Raw genomic sequence first — 15742 nt, forward strand, 5'->3', positions numbered from 1 at the left:
GCCTGAATCATTTGTACAACTCAGAGCAAATAAAAGAATGGTCTAAAGTTGTGATTTAAAAAAAAAAAAAGTCCATTAGTAACTAGCATTTTTTAATAGTGGTTTTGGTTTTTCTATTGTTTTTTATTATTAAACAGCATAAAATAGTTATATACTGAAAAAAGGAAGAAAACAGATCCAATATAAATAATTTAAATAAAAAAGAAAAGTGTCTAGTAACATTTACCTATTTTTCCTAAATTACGTAGACATCAAATCAATTTAATGGTTTTAAATATGCTTTAAATGCAAAAGGCAAAATCTCTCATTTTATATATAATCATTCAGGGTCAGCAGAGACTAAGCAGATAGAGAAGAGCATGGAGGCTGCAAGAGTGGCCAAGTGGAATGGGAGGGTCACCTGCTTTTGAGTGAGGAGAGGCTTGATTGCAGGAGAGATTTCAGACATCCAAGACTGAGAGGTAGGTATTTATGATAAGCAGAATAATGGTCCCCCAAAGACATCTACATCCTATCCCCCAGAGCCTGTGAATATCCTGCCTGTTATTTGGCCAAGGATAATTAAAATTGTAGGTGAAATTAAGGTTACTAATCAGATGACTTCAAAATAGGGAGATCAGCTCCCATGTGGTGGCGCATGCCTGTAATCCCAGTTGTTTAGGAGGTTGAGGCAGGGGGATCAAGAGTAAAAGCCAGCCTCAGCAATTTAGTGAGAACCTCAGCCACTTAGTGAGACCCTGTCTCTAAATAAAATATAAAAAGAGCTGAAGATTTGGCTCAATGGTTGAGTGCTTTTGTTTTAATTCCCCAGTATGCCCCCCCTCAATAAGCAGATTATCCTGGATTATCTAAGTGAGCTCAATGTTATCTCAAAAATTCTTAAATGTGCAAAAGGGAGGAAGAAAACTATTCCATTTGGAGTGATATGAAAACAATTTAGCCCACATTTGCTAGTTTCAAAGACAACAAAAGGGGTCCAGGAGCCAAAGAACATGGAGGTCTATAGAAGCTACTAAAGGCAAGAAAATGAGTACTTCATTACTTCACAGCAGGAATAGGATGAGGAGGTTCCCCAAGAGGCGAGGGAAAAATTCAAAATGTCATAATAGAAAATAAGAATAGAAATAAGAAGTTTAGAAAATGATGTGAAGAAGGCAAAAGTAAAAGAATTCATGAACAACAAATGAATTTTCATCTGCAATAGAAATAATAACACTTAAAGGGAGTTCAGGCTACAGTTCTGCTATGGTTTGGATGAACATTCCCCAAAGGTCCATGAGTTAAAAGTTTGGCCCCCAAGATGGCAGTGTTGGAAGGTAGTAAGACCTTTGGAAGGTGTAACCTTGTGAAAGGTCCTTGGGTCATTGGAGCATGCCTCCAAAACAGACTGTGAAACCCCTGCCTGTCCTCTCTTCCCATGGCTCATGAAGTGAGTGGTGAACTCTGTCACAGGCTCTTGCCACAATGTGCCACCTTCACCAGAGGCCCAAGACATGGCCACTCAGACTTAGACTGACACCTTAATACAGTGAGCCAAAATAAGTATTCTGTCTTTATAAGTTAATTGCCTCAGATATTTTGTTACCTTAACAGAAATCTGACTAATATGAGCAAAAAGTCACGTCTACAGTATAAGGAAGTGAAGGAGGATATAGAATGTAATATCCTCCAACGGCAAACTTCGGCAAATGTTTCTTGATACTCTAATCTTGAACAACAGTAAAGCTAAGTGTAGGTAACACTAGAAATGAGTAACATTTTTAAAAATGGAAGCTAAATAAAATGAGATTGTCTGGGACAGTAGGTTAAAAAAAATGGTCAGAATCAAAAAAGGGCTGAAAAGTATGGGTAAGTTACCCAATAATGGTTAAATTAGCATGAAATTCTATGTTATTTAAAAGAAGAGATATTATACATTACATACCTTCTGAAAATGTCCTCAACAAAAAAAAAACACAGTTTTCAAAGGTCAGATGATTAAATATATGTTTTCTTGTACTTTGAAGAGTCACATAAGACATAATGAAAAATTTTGTGTGAGTCATTTTTTTAAGGGTGTTGTATCACAATGGTATTCTTTTTTTTCTTTCTTTTTTGTTTACTTTTATTTATAACAGTGGAACGCATTACAATTCTTATTACATATATAGAGCTCAATTTTCCATATCTCTGGCTGTATACATAGTATACTGTGTGAGTCAATAAATGAGAAAATAAAAACAATCTTTGGGAAGGTGACTTTTCATCAGCTGAATATGGACTTTGAACTTTTTTTTAATGCAGTGACCAATGAAAAGACCTTGCCTGGATGTTTTATGATCTCCAAAAGTTAGTCAATTAATGTTTGGAGAGTTTGGGGCATTATTTCTCTTTATTTCTCACATCAAATGCATTAGTTGATAGCTGGAAAAAAAAACAACAAGAAATTCCAGAGGAAATATTAAGGCTATGATGGCAGGTTTATGGTGCTGTTAAAAAATAAAGTTCAAAATGTAATATGTGAAGTTTTAGAACTGACCTCTCCAGCTCCAGTCATGAAGGTAACTTTAAGGACATGGAATAAATGAAGATGTGTTCCTATCCATTCCATTTTAAATAAGTTTGTGATTTGTTTACACACACACACACACACACACACACACACACACACAGTGAAAGATGGAGCTATCAAGAACATATTTCCTGGGCAATTCTTCTTTATTAACATTTTTACCTCCCAAAATGGCATCTTTAGTTTCTGTTATTACTGACAAATGGTGGTTTTAAAGGATATCCAATAAGGTATTACTTCAAGAACAATCCATAGAATGACAATAACATATTAATGCTGGGAGATACAGATCAGAACTCTTTTTCAACCTTGAAATTTCAACATCTCAAAGAGGGAAAGGGTCCTTAGATATCTCTAGACCAAGAGCCAATATAAATCAGAAAATCTCACTGCCATTTTCTGGACAGGTTGTCATCCAGACTCTAGTGGAACATCCTCAGTGAGGCAGCTCACCATCTCTCAAGCAGCTACAATTCCAAAATTTTGTTCCAAATTTAATTTCCACCTAAACTCTCCCTCTGTTTTATAGATAACAAACCTATGTCTCACACTATTTTCTACATCAATCCTCAAATACTAGACACTAACTCTAATATCTGCCTACTTAGTCACCTCCTTCTCTATAAAGGCAAGAAGTGCAGGGCAGGTGAGTATGCTTGTCTATTATCCTCAACCCTCCTACATATGCTGCCAATTATTTACTAAAATGATTTATTGATGTATTCAAGGTGTGCTGAGTGGCTACCAGCTTCCAGGGAAGGAAGACAGACCAGTTCCATCATCGTGAAGCCTACATTCTAGTAGTCAGACAATAAACAAATGAACAAGTACATAAATAAGATAAAAATAGTAAAAGAGAGTAATGGTGGGTTATGAGGCTTTTAATCAAAAACCTGAAAAATACAAAGAAACCAGGTATGCAAAGAGCAAGGGAGGAAAGAAAGTTCAAGAATTGTAAGTAAGAAGTTCCTTTGTGGTGAAAACAATTGAGCCTCTCCTAAATGCCCCCAAGTCAATAATATAAAGCATTAATGAGAGAGAAATTGAAGTGGCAAAAACAAAAATAGATAACCAGATAGGATCCAAGACCATGGTATGGAATTTGCATTTTATTCTAAATGCAATAATATTGCATGTAAGAATCATAAGGCGGAAAGATATATAATCAATTTGATATTTAAAAATCACACTGGCTGGGGATGTAGCTCAGTGGTAGAGCACTTTCCAGGCTCAGTTGAGGTCCTGGATTCTATTATCAGAACCACAAAACACACACACACACACACACACACACACACAACATGGCCTGTGGCAAATGGATAAGAGTAAAACAAGAGTAGAAACACAAAGATGATGTAGGAGGCTCTCAAAGTGAGAAATGATAGACACTTACCTTAACAAGGTCATAGTAGAAATTGAGATTGTGGAAATAACTGAAGCATATCACTGAAGAAAGTGCAGACAGGAGTTTCTGATGGTAGATGTGGATGGTGAAGGTCAGGTGGAAAGTAAAGGATGACTCCTGGAGTTCTCATCTACATTTCATATCTGGGCACGCAGATATGAAACTTAAAAGAACAGATCTGAAGATATAAAATATAGCAGTTATCAAGAAGTAGGTGGTATTTAAAGTCATGGAAAGGGACAGGACAACCTGAGGAGGAGAGAACTTAGAAGAACAGAAAAGCTTAAGTCCTGAAGAACTCCAACACTTACAGAAGAAAGACAAGAAGAAGGCAATGAGGAAAAGAGAGAATCAGGAGAATGTTTTAAGAAAGAAGATGGTGGCTCCATCAAGGGTTTTTGAGAAATAAAGAAAGATGAGTCAAGTGACCATCAGTTATATTATCAGTGACATGGTGCTATAACTTGACAAAAACAGTGTCCATGGAATAGTAAAACTAGGAGGAAGGTAAATCTTTTTAGGAATGGATTAAAAATAAGAAAATGGAAGCAAGGTACATAGAAAACGTGCCAAGAATTTGACAAACATCTTGGAGCAAAGAAAGGGTATAGTTGTTAGAATTTGGGATCAAAAGAGGGTTTAACTTTTTTGTTGTTTTTTGTTTGTTTGTTTGTTTGTTTTCGTTTGTTTTTGCTTTAGATGGATACTCAGAGTCAAAAAGAACTAAAATTTGGTAATTAAAGCAAGCCTGACATGCACCACCAATGGTTTTCAAACTATTTTTAATGAAAGACGGAATTCCTGCAATGATGCCTTAGGGTTATGCAAAGGCAAAGTAAGTTCCCTCCTTACAACAAAAGTAACTGGAATTTAATCCATTTAATGTATAGGGATTTAAAATAAAATGTCACCAGGCGTGGTGGTATAAGCCTGTAATGCCAGCTACTTGGGAGGCTGAGGCAGTAGAATTGTAAATTCAAGTCCAATCTCAGCAATTTAGTGAGAACTTGTCTCAAAATAAAAAATAAAAAGGACAGGGAATGTAGTTCAGTGGTAAAATGGCCCCAGGTTCAATTCCCAGTAATGCCCCCCAAATTATAATTAATTAATTAAGATAAGAATTGAAAAATCATTGATCTAAAAAGAGCATAATGTAGCCAAAACATCTCACTCTATCAGCTTATTAAATGACAGAAGACTGGATGGATCCATATATAGTATGTATTCTTAATTATGTCACACATGGATCTTCAGGCAGAACACAATGATAAATTGTACCTGTAGCACAGTTTCAGGATGCTAAATAAGTTTGTCATTGTTTCACAGCTTCTTGGCAATGATAAATTAAGTGGCTTCTTTTACAATAAATTCTTCAGGAACTTCAATACACTCAAACCTTGATTTTCAATAATTTTAATTAATATATTCTGCAGTCAATAGGATTGATAAACTTGAAACATCTCAAACCTGTTTTAATGAAATTGACTTACAAAATAGGAAAGAAAATTGCATATAGATCTTGACAGCTGTGCAGACTAAATCTATGTACTCAGTAAACACAGTTTTTCATAAAGAGATTTCCTGGGTTTTTAGATATGCAAAATAAGTCTTGAGCAATGTTCTTAATTAAGAAAATAAAACTCAAGGACACAGCTTATTTTTTAACCATTTGAGAAAAATGGGTAGAGCCATAGAAAAAGAATAATTGCATAACATATTTGTTAAAGGATGTATATGACCTTCAGGAACCAACCTTTTATATGAGTTCATTTTGTTGATTATTAAAGCTCTGCATTGATTTTGATATTCTATCATTATGTCTCTGTTCCTTTGTGACAGGATTTTTTATCCTCAGCACTATTAACATTTTGGCTGGATTATTCTTGCTCTGGGGGATTTTCCTCTGCAGAGCAGGGCATTCATAGCATCCGTGGCTTCAATCCACTAGATGCTAGTAGTAGCACCTCTCTTCCCCTAGTTTCAGCATCAAAAATGTCTCCAGACACTGCAGAATATTCTCTGTGGGGCACAATCACTCCCGGTTGAGATTTTGCTGTAAAAGATAGTGTGGTTTCCTGTTCTGAGGTTAAGCTACTAATTTCATAGTTCTCAGGAAGGCACTTGGGCTCTCACTGAACAGAATGAGGATATTGTGACATTCAGACCCAGCTGTTCATGTAACTATAATAGAGAGAAGGAAGCAAACACATCTCAGATGTGACTAAATAGCATGACAATTGCCTCAAAACATGCAGAAAGAGTACAAATACTAGAACAGTGTTGGTGCCTTGTAGCTGAAACTTAATCACAAAAAAGAACAACATCGACCTTCCTATGTTAAGAAGGGTGAATTTGTGCACTTTTTGGAGTGCTGCTGTATGGAAGTCCCTCCATTAAAATCAGCAGCCAGGCAAAGCTACAGGAAAAACCTTGTCAAGACATTAAAGACAGGCAGATCAGGTTTGGCTGTATTCATTTTACATGTTGTTGTGCATTATGTTCCAGTTTTTAAATGAAATGCCACTGAGAAAAATATAAAAAAGGGAGATTTTTAAAGGTAGAGCTAAGCTGCCACCTAGAGAATATAGAAATGACAGCACTTAGCCATCTACATTTACTACATGAAAAACAGTGTCCTATTAACTAAAAACAGATCACATTCAAAATCTCAAAAGCAACACTTTTTTGAGATTTAGTATAATTTTTTATATCAGCTAACCTTCATGAAGTTTTAATTTTCTTTTTAAAATTTCGGAAAGAGGAGCTGCAGTTGTTGCTCAGGGATAAAGTGCTTGCCCAGCATGCATGAGGCACTGGGTTCAATCCTTAGCACCAAGTAAAAATAAATAAGTAAAATAAAGGTATAAAAAAATACAATAACATTATAAAAATGTTTTTTGGAAAGGGTGAGCCAATAGAGGAGCTTTTAAAAATTCAAAGTGGATATCGCTGAACAAAGAGAGGGTTCTCATACAGAAAACACTATGCTATTAATATTTCAATTAAGCCATGGTTAAATTTTTAAATTTTTTAAATTTCCAAGTAGAAATTTTGTTATTAAAAATGTATTGGAAGAGTAAAGAATGAGACCAAATGGAAGGATTTTTCAATATATATCATTCTTCCTAATGATAATTCTTTCAATGAAGCCAAATTTAAAAAAAAACACACACACAAGTAACTAAAACCCAATAGAATCATTAACTGGAGGGAGTAGGGAATGCTTCTCAGGCAACTCAATAAACACAAAATATAAGATATAAGAAATGGAAAATTCTGGTGGAACTAAAAAATAACCTAACCTTGAGCTAAAACATAGAGCAGACCCATATTTCCTGGAAAAATATAAGTCTCCTTTTCTAAATGTAATAGTATAATTGAACACTCATTAGGTTCTCCAGACCATAAACCATTGCCTGGTTAAGGTAGACACTTGGGAAACTGCATGAACTCTTTTGGGCCATGAGGGTCCCATTTAGTAAATTACTACTTCAATGCACTGAATGACACCCCTGCGGCCTGGTAGTGGATTCCAAAAGAGCTTAATTTACGCATTGGGGAATCTGGTACTCATTAAGAGAAAAGAAGTATGCCTGCTAACATATCCACATAGAATAGAAAGTACCACAGTCATCCAAAAGGAAAATATTAAAAGATGGCCCAGAGATTCAAGGGTCAAATCATCTTGCAATAGTTAGACCCACATGGCCTGGTCTACAGTTGTTCTGAACTTGTCATTTTGAGATTTTCACTTTGAATTGCTTCTTTATCTTACATAAGCTTCCCATGTCATTGTTTTTGCCATTTGCAAGAATCATAGGTCCATGCATCCCAGAGGTTTTAGAATGTGAGAGGTAATTCTCAAAGATGCTTATATGACCATCCACTATGCCTGCATCACCTATTGAGTCAGTTAAGGAAATCTAATTGTTTAGAGGGAACTTAACCCATTTTTGTCCCACAACAAAAACCAACACTAGGTTTTACTGAGATTTTTGCTTTTATACTTACTGATTTATCACAGTCTGGAGAAAACCTCAAGGTTTCTTTTGTTCTGAGAATTCATGTAAGCACCTATGGAATTTAAATCACAAAAGTGAATGGGATTCTACATCTTTTCACCTAAAACTAAGCATTTACAAGCAAGAAATTTTTATGGCTGAAGTCTTGCCTGTACCCACGTGAGACCAGTAATGTTTTACCTGTCTCTCTTAAAATGAAGGCTTCTAATGATGATTCATACATGCATATAAATCTCAACTGATAGCTATTTATATCACACAATTTTATCTTCTGCCTTAAAGCTATGCATTTGCCTAATTTTAGATAATGTGAAACAGAACTACTTTTTACATGATGAGTTTCTCCCAAGTACCTTTTGACTGAGAAAATACACCATTTTAATGGCCTGAGGAAAGGCCTTATTCAGGAGAATGGATTTTCCATGTATTACAGAAATCCAGGTCAATAATGTATGAGAAATTCTTAGTCAAAAAAAAAAATCTGAGGATCATTTCAGAAATGACAATACATTATATTACCTTAATATTAATATCCTAATTTAAAAGTCGCCATTATAACTACCTTGTTTAAAAATAACATGTAAGAATTCATAGAGAAATAAAAGCCTTTGAAGGTCTCCTAAACTATTGAAGAGATTGACATCAAAAAGAAGTGATACAGACGAATTGGAGAAAATATCTTGTATCTAGCAGGTGTTTTATGTACACAGGATTTTTTATACATTTTTATTCATTTAATACCCAAACAATCCCCTATTTGATAAGTGAGTCTCATAAACAGAAACTACCCAAAATCCTAGTGGGAACAAAGGTGGGTCTGGAGGAGGGAGGACTGGAGGAGTCTTAGGTAAGAGAAATAGCATGTTCCAGCAGGGAGGAGCACGTTCAAAGGCCTAGAGCAGAGAGAGGGTATTTTATGCACCGAATGAAGCCCAATATTAATGGAACAGAGAGCAAAGAGGAAGAGACAGCATCTTTCGTTGCCAGAGAGCTAAGCAGATATTGAAGGGCTTTAAGGTCCTCTTAAAACATCACAGTAGTTTAAGGTCATCTTAAAGGCAAATGGATGTTACTGAAGAGTTTTGATCATGAAAGGAAAGTGATCAAATGTGATGTCAAAAGGATCATTCTGGCTTTGCAGATCGAATGAACTACAGAGTAGTGAGAAATTAAGGCAGAGTTGAGACCTAGAGGTGATTTTAGAAGGTGATTGCTTTAAACCAGGAAAAACAGTAATGATGGCCTAAATCAGGATGGTAGCAGAGGCAATGAAGAAAAATGGAGGCATTTAGGAGATATTTAGAAGTTATCATGCATGAAATTTTTTGTTTTAGATTGGATATAGAAAATGAGGAAGAGAGAGGTGTGATAGATAACTTCCAACGCTTTAACTTGAGAGACCAGATGTTCCTAATGACCCAGGGAAGAGTGCAGTGGGGGAAAATCTATAGGAAGTGGAAGAAGATGGGAAAGATGATGAGTTCAGTTATAAGCTTGCTAATGTTGAAATTCCTGACAAAAAAGCATCCTCATGCAGATGTCAAGGAAGATTTGAATATATGAGTTTGAAGCTCAGGCAAGATATACACTTGAGGGTAAATCAGCATATAAATGGTTATCGAAGCAGTGAAAATAAATAAGATTTCCTAAAATCCTATGTGTTTAAGAACATTGAAGAGCCTCAGAGACTGCCCAAAGAAACACTGAAACTTTAGTGCCACGAAATGGAGAAAGATCTGATGAATACAATGCTGCCTAAGGAAGAAAATCAGTAGATTGCTGTACCAGAAGCTAAAAGAGTGGTTCAAAAAAGAGGATTTGACTAACAAAGCAAACTGTTATCGAAGATTAACAAAAAGTACCTGCTAACACAAGTACAAGTTAAACCAGTTTGCGTGTGGTGGGGGATCCAAATTGGAATGCATTACCGTGAATTTAGCAATAACGAGAGGAAAGAACTTGGGAACCACAATCACAGATAACCTCTTCAAAGGATTTTTTGGGGTTCAGGGAAGAAGAGATATCTGATAATAGCTAGAAGGTAACATAAGTTTAAAGTAAGGAGTTTGGACTTGGTTGGTAGCATTTTAAATGGTAAGGGGAAAAGTTTGAGCATCTTTATTGAATGCAAATATCTGATAGAAAGGACAAAGAATATAATAGAAGGGGAGTTATCTATAGTCCAATGTGATAGTTTTATGCATCATTTTTACTGGGCCACAGATGGCCAAGTTTGTTTGTTTGTTTGTTTGTTTGTTATTTGGCAGTTCTAGGAATTGAACTCAGGGCCTCGCACATGCTTGCCAAGTGCCCTACCACTTTGAATTTCTCCTCCCTGGCTGCCTTCCAGACTGGTACATCAGTGTTTTCCTGCCTCTGGACTCAAACTGAAACATTGGCTCTTCTTGCCTCAGGGCTGCCAGCCTTCCAACTGGAACTATGCCATTGGGTCTCTAGCTTACAGATTCATACCAAAGATCTTGGGACTTGATCGCCTGCATAATCATATGAGCCAATTCCTTATCTATCTATCAATCTATCTATTTATCATCTATCTATCTACATACATACATACATACATACATACATGTTATTGGTCCTGTTTCTCTACAGAACCCTAATACAAGCAATGAATCTCAAAGTTTGGTCACTGAACCATAGCAATCAGCATCGCCTGAGAACTTGCTAGAAATGCAAATTCTCTGACACACCAGGTCAGGACCCGCTGAATGAAACTCTGGGGAAGGGTTCAGCAATCTGGGTTTTAGCAAGCCACCTGCATCTCTGATATACACTTAAGCCTGAGAACCACTAGGCAAGGTTCCTCTGCAGGCAGAAGGGGTTAGGAGAGTACAGGTCAAAGGCTGGCCTTGTATAAGAGGAGGTACCTTTTTCACTATAAAGGAAGGAATAGGACTGATAGATGAAAGTCATTTTGAAAGTTGGCGATAGAATTTTGAAACCATTTTTGCCTTGGCTTCTATTTTTGCTTAGAACAGAAAAACAACATGATTTTTCAAAGAATAAGTAGGGAAGTAATGGGTAGAAAGACTTGAGAAAAATAGTAAAGTTTGAGGGCTCATTGAGTTTGGGGGCAACCATACACGCCAGCCAGTTTTAAGATTTCCCCTGGTGCAGTCAGTTTTTTTGGTACACAGGTAAGGTTGATACTGGATTCATCCAGAATTGGGATTTTACCAAATCAATAGAAAGGCAATAGAAAAGAAGAATCGATGTGTTCAGGAGAATAGAACCATTGTCCATTGAATCCAAAGAAGATAGGGAGAAGGGTGAAGAACAGAGGGAGTAGGGAAAACAGGAAAATCAAGGATTTCATATAACCTTTTTTTGTCAGTCTTCCACTGTTCAGGGACATGATTCCTATCCCCCAGTGCAACGAATGCTAATAGATTTACCAGGTACAGAGGCATAACAGAGAGAGACTACTTCTGGTTGGAGGATATCTCAGAAAGCTTAGACAAGGAGGTAGAATGTTAGCAAATTTAAAGAATGTCTTCATGCAAGCTTAAGATAGATGACATAGAGTCTAAATGGAGTAAGTTGAAAGCAGAAAATGTTCTTTCCAGTAAGGAAAAGGTTCAATGCAGGTAGGGTAGCTCAGGAAAGGTTAAAGGATACTGACGGAAAGGGGAATAGTGAATTAAGAGAAAAGATAAAATACATGCTACATTTATATTTTGGAGAGCTTTGGATTTTGCTGTGTGTGATAGAGAGCTATTACAGACTTTTGACAAGCAAAATGACAAAATCATTACAACCTGTACTTTTCCATCATAATATTTATAAAGATAGTAAGGTATCTAATCTATATAACTAGCCTACAGTCTAGGTGCATTCCTAGAAGCTGTTCTCTAAAACTAAATTTAATACAAGAGCTAATACTTTATCCTTAAAATTAATATTCCTGATATGAAAAACATTAAAGTCTTTTTATACAAATGGACTCAAAAAGAGGAACAGAAATAAACAATTCAGGAGACAAATGTAAACAGCTGATAAACAGGAAAAAATTAAAACATAAGACTTTTCAGCTAATTGGTGATGGCTCTTGGCAATGATGTGATGAGATGCGTCTCATTAGTATTGGCTAATGCAAACTGATATAATCTTCACAGAAAGCAATTTGACAATATATCAAAAACCATGTTGAAAGTAGTTACTCTTTTTAAATAGTATTTCCATTTCTAAAAGTACATTATAAGAAAATTATCAGAATGCACATAGATATTTATGCACAAAAATTATTATAACTTCTTAAAAAATTTCATATAATACCCAGTAATAAGATAGTACTAAGTTTTAAAAATCATATGATGAAGTATATCATTCAGCCTTTATAAATGGTATTTACAGAGAGTATAAATACATCAATAAAAGTTAGTAAAAACAATGAAGATGTAGAATTATGTGTGGTATAATTTCAACTCTGCAAAATATGTATATATATATATATATATATATATATATTTAGAGTATTCAAAAATATTGAAAGAAAATGGACTAAAATCTTAACAACTGGTATCTCTAGCTTTAAGGTTTCAAGGTAATTTTCTTCTTTAGGTTTTTCAAAGTGTCAATGACAAAATTTCAATCTATTCATAATTAGTAAAATAAATCTTTATGTTCAATTAACATTTCTATGACATGATTGAATCAGTCTTACAATGAATAAAGCTTCATTCTTCGTTGCCAATGAATAATTTCACTTTTACAAATTCCATTTCGGTCTATTTTTCTCTGAAAAATGGTATAACCCATCTCTGGTTATTTTCCAGTTTGGGGGGCTGGGGAGAGTAGCTCTTATAATGCCTCAAGCGTGCCATATGTATACATGCTTGGACATCACAAATGACGGTAGAAGAGGATGCCATTCTCTTCCAAATTTCCCCAAGCCTGCTGAGACCATTTCCTCACAACATGCTCTCTTTTCTCCTCATTTTCCTAAATCTGGCATCACTCTGTCATAACCAATACATATTCAAATTGTAACTATGCACAGAGAGAGCCTATATCTGAGCCACAAATTTTAGCAGGTCTTTGAGTTGTGTCTAGGCTAAAAAAAAAAAAAAAACAGCATAACACAGAATCATTTTCACCACTGAAAAGCAAGAGAAGAAAGACTCATTCTACATACTGTAAGGCCCTTAAAATTACATAAACTTACAAGTTCAGGTAAAGTAAATTGAATGTCTTCCTTGTTTTATTATTCCCATTTTGATCACAAACCCCTTGGGGATGTTAGTTTTCAACATACAGAGTATAAGAGAGTTAAATATAAAACCCAAGAGTTGCATGCTTGGATGCCTTAAATCACCTGTTGGTAAATGAGAAGGAACAACATTTGGAATTGCCCCAAAGAAGGCTTTGTCATGATTCCTCTTGCTTCATCTTATGAGCAAGGTTTTCAGTTATCCTTCCAGAAATAAATTGGCAGAAATATGAACTTATTTAGCAAGGAAATTGTGATTAAATACTATAACCTACTGTATTGCCCATTTATGCTAATTTCATTTCAGAAAAGCAATCTACTTCATGATCATATTGTCTCCACCTCCTACAGAAGCTTATGCATTTTTATCTTTAACAAAAAGAAATGATAATATTATGGTTTGATTTTTAATAATTCATAAGTTCTCATGATATGTTCTAGGACACTTCCAACTTTCTCAGCTTATACTTTGAATATACTATTTAAATATTTCTCTTTAAATGTTTTACCTTCCTTCTTATATTGATTTAAAATTTACCCAGGAAATCCTGCCAACAACTATCCCATGGCTGTGGTATTTCACTTGCTTAAACAGAAACCATATAAGCAAATAATAGCTATTTTCATTCCACATAACCAATCATGCAACGGTCTCAGGCTTCATTGGCAATTTTCAGCTACAGACACTAGATGAAACCATCCATTAATGTGATTTTCATATATTGTCCTAATGTCTTTCATTTACAACATGAGGTATAACTATTAAAAATAAATCAGGCTGAATCGTATGTGTGGTTTCTGGAATCATGGCTTTATGATATGAACATATCATGTGGCTGATTCTACCTCTAACGATATCATATAAAAGCAAGAAGCAATTTTCTCCTGCAAAGATTTTATCAGTAAGTTTTAGGACAAATAAAATCAGGATTAAAACAGTCCCGAATCAACTAACACCAGACAGCTGAGACTTAGAGGTAAAAAAATATGGGTTCCAAAAAAGAAAGTTTTGTAAATTGAAGGAAAGACATGAAAAGGGAGGGGGGTGAGTCTGAGGAAATTACACTGAAATTGAGCAAAGAAAGAAAATCACAGATCAGTAAAATAGTTTCATATCAGTCATTAGTTTTCTAATACCCTAAAAGCACTTTTAAAACTTTAATACCTTTTTTATAGGTATTAAATCCCAGAGTTCTTCAAAACCCCAGAGTGTAGGATATTTCTATGCTTCATCATAAGGTTAAATGTAATTTTTTACTCCTATTATCTTTTCCATGTCTTAAATATACATGTGTGTTTGTATATATGTAATGTCTGCATATATATGTATTTAGTCAATACATAAGAGAAAATATACTGTATACCAAATCTATAGAAAGATCAGTCTTTGTAATGGGCATCCAGGAACACACAGACAGGGAAAGGGCAGTCTAAGAGGGCCCAGGGCCACCTAGCAAAGTTGACACCAAATTCTACATTGTCATTCTGTATTGAAAGACTCAGATTAGCTGAAGAATCCAGTGAGGCCAGAGTTAAATCCCAAAGACACAAACAGACCAAGTGAGCTCAGACATGATGGAAGCCAAACACACAAACATATATTATCACTTGGCTTTCAAACCAGCCACAAGGGTCAATTCAATGATAAACACCCAGGTAGAGAAAGGAGAAGCATCTGAGAAGCTAGGGTGCTAAACATTCATTCCGAATATGTGAGCACCTGTCTTGTGGCTGGCAGTATTCTGTAGGATATACAGTATTGAATAAAAGGGACCAAAGTCCCTGACCTTACAGATTGTATATGCAGCGTGAGGGACATGTAATAAGTGATTCAGGCTTAGGAGAAAATACACAAGGAAAAAGGGATGTTGTAGATAGTCTACTAATATTCCACCTCCCTTTACACACATCTTGCTCCTCCCTGTAAGAGATGAAGTTTATTTCTCTCTCCTTAGCCTGGTCTGGCTTTCTGGCCTTTGCTTTGACTAATAGAATAGGTGGAATCATCACCTCCAGGTCTGGCCTTCATAAGAACTGGTCACCACTGCTTTGACCCCCTGGGAACCCAGATGCTCATGCTTTAAAGGAGCTCAGACCATCTTTCTGTAGAGAATGGCAACTAGGAAAATCCCTGAGACATGAGACCAAGGTGGAAAGGATGAGCGAGGTGGGGAGGAGTGGCCAGAGATTCCACCACTTGGACAGAATAAAAACCCCGTTAACCTAAAAGATAGTGAGAAATAAGAAGTCACTTTCATTTTCAACCATTAAATTTGAGGGTTTTAAAAATAATGTAATAATAAAAAATAAATATGCTAAAAACTGTTTAAAAGAAAAAATAATAATGTTACAGAAAACTGAAACATCAAGAGAAAAAAGTAGGGAACAATGGGAATCATAAAAGTGAAGAACTATAGCATAGAAATGAGATGTTCTATGTAATTTTTGAGGATAGAATAAGAATATGTTTAAATCAAGTAAGGAGAGAAATACTTGCATTAAGAGAGAAATGAGTAAAGAGAGTAAATCCATTG

At 35.5% G+C, this 15742-nt stretch overlaps 1 long non-coding RNA gene across 5 annotated transcripts in view; it reads right to left on the reverse strand.

The window, feature by feature from the left end:
• LOC308647828 overlaps positions 1-15742 on the reverse strand; it is a 258854-nt gene that overhangs the window by 198135 nt on the left and 44977 nt on the right. For 3 of the 5 annotated variants that reach the window (XR_014021712.1, XR_014021713.1, XR_014021715.1), the window contains one exon: positions 7968-8030. The exons of the other annotated variants lie outside the window; for them this stretch is intronic. This is a non-coding gene — a long non-coding RNA (uncharacterized lncRNA). The remainder of the gene's footprint in view (positions 1-7967; positions 8031-15742) is intronic. 5 annotated transcript variants of the gene reach the window in all.

This window comes from Spermophilus citellus, assembly GCF_964194105.1.
Source record: "Spermophilus citellus genome assembly, chromosome: 4".
Taxonomy (NCBI): domain Eukaryota; kingdom Metazoa; phylum Chordata; class Mammalia; order Rodentia; family Sciuridae; genus Spermophilus; species Spermophilus citellus.